Source organism: Macrobrachium rosenbergii, chromosome 17 (assembly GCF_040412425.1).
Source record: "Macrobrachium rosenbergii isolate ZJJX-2024 chromosome 17, ASM4041242v1, whole genome shotgun sequence".
Lineage (NCBI taxonomy): Eukaryota > Metazoa > Arthropoda > Malacostraca > Decapoda > Palaemonidae > Macrobrachium > Macrobrachium rosenbergii.
Window position 1 is genome coordinate 15,532,166 of NC_089757.1, and position 2,495 is coordinate 15,534,660.

Consider the following 2,495-nt stretch of genomic DNA (forward strand, 5'->3'; position numbering starts at 1 on the left):
CTTGGGATGGTGAAGGTTATCTCTAAGAAAAAAAATTACTCTAGTACTAACTGTTCTGGGGACACTTTTCCAATCAGTGTTAAACAACTGACAATAATACTATATATGAAAAGAAAGGTACTAAGGAAAGTTGCACAGGAGATATCTCGAGAAGGGCTTTTCATATCTGAAAACAGACTTTGTGTTTTTATGACGATAATCCTGTCTACTATAAAATGCTGAGTGATTTAGAAAACTCAAAAAAGTAAGGAAAAAGGACGCACTCTGCTAACTGCCCCCTCATGTCGAATTCAAAATACATCTATAACATTACAGAAAAAACTAAAAGTAGCAAAGAAAAAAATAATAAAATAAAATCGAAAAATAACAAAAATAATGTTCATCTACAGAAGGAGGCAAGCAAATAACTCCCAACATTCACAAGAATAACTGGAGAGCACTGAAGTACAAGTCATAAATTTTATCATTCCTGGCCAGTGAATTATTACATCTTGCAGCAGCCAGCTGGTTCTGCGTACATAATGATTCTTTGACTTTCGCTAAAAGGTTTTTTCTTAGAAACAGGTCACTAGCATTGATTTTCACAAATAACGATATCACTGTCATCATTTATTGTACTGACATTCTAATTAACAGATAATAAATAAAAATTAAGGAATTAAAAAGACTTAATAAAAATAACAAACACAAAAACACTCTCGTTTTCACAAACGATAAGGTCCCAGCGATTATGAGGTCACGCTTTGACCTCCTTTCGGAAATCAGAATTGATCTTCATCCTTTCCCGTTATTTAAAAAAATATGTATATATGCGGGCGCACAATTTGTACAAGACCTCCTCAGCAAGGTCTATCTGACGTAAATAATCTTATCAAAACACAGCCAAAATCTCACATAACACCCACACATACACACGAGCCGGCGACACTATACGTAGCTGTAGCCTACCGATTCTGACGGTACGTAAGGCTGACTAACGCAGGTAAAGTGTGAATACTCTATCACAGGCGTTCGCTTTGATCGGTCTGATCAAGCTCTTTGAACACGCATACGTAAAACACATAGACAAATACCTCATTTAATCTACATTTAAAGACAACATGTAACTGTAAAACCCATATAAAATCGAACATTTGAAAAAATTACTACACGGATAGGCCATAACGGAATACGTAACTTGTGAAGCCGAAGTCGGTGCCATAATGCAACCATCGAGAGGTGGGGATTTACACACACCTGTGCGCAACAAGTGGGCGTCTACAGATGTGCACCTGAAAAATCAGCTGTGTACACGCAAAAATGAAAATAAAACCTTAGATACCAGCGGCAAGGTTCATTAAATGCACTCTTCTAGGCACGGCAGTTTCTTTTGATGCATTCTATATATATATATGGATGTTTTAGGTATATAATATATATATATATATATATATATATATATATATATATATATATATATATATATATATATATATATATATATATATATATATATATATCTGTGTATATATGTGTGTATATGTATATATATATATATATATATATATATATATATATATATATATATATATAATATAAATAAAATGTTGTGGTGGTCACTCAGTAATTGCTGTTATCTCCAACCTATGTCAGTGGGACTCTGAATAAAATATTTTCATCTAGAGCAGGTTCACTGTAATATAAGTTCAGTAATGGCCCTCTTCTGGATGACGGGTATCATTCTTAAAATGAGGTCACGTTTATCTGGAATAATAATAATAATAATAATAATAATAATAATAATAATAATAATAATAATAATAATAAAATCCCCTGTGTCCATCTGGGTGAGCCAGGTCGTGGGACTAGCCACCCCATTCTTTAAATTAACCATATTTAGAATGAAGGGATAAGGTATGTTGCAACATTCACAATGGACGAAACGGCTAAAGCCTAAATAATAATAATAATAATAATAATAATAATAATAATAATAATAATAATAATAATCCGCCATTTTTTATCAAATTATTTAAGCCCATCGTATATTTGACAAAAGATTGGGACACTGTCCTCTGAAATTGGAAACGTGACAAGTTATCTGTCAAAAGATAAGAATAAGTCGAATAAGAAATTGCCATCCCTTTTTATTTTTTCGGTTATTTAAGCCTATACGAACGTGTATTTTGAAAATTGTGAAGAATTTCCGGCATGGTTGGGGGGGTACGAAAGTTACGTCATCGAGAAGAAAGGAGTAAGATGAATAGAAAAAGCCTACTTTAGAACGGCTAATGAGCCAAATTATTGGATGTAAATTCTGAACAAAGGGAAAGAATCTTCATGTTAAATGGGACTTCCAAAGTTATGGTGAACGTATCACTTGCAACCTTTCCAGGTCACTAGTGTGATAGGCTAGACCTGGGTTGGACAACGGCAAGCGTAATCATGGGGTTCATTACCCGTAGACTATCCATATTACGCAGAAAAATTAATATTGGTATTTGTTTCATTTTATA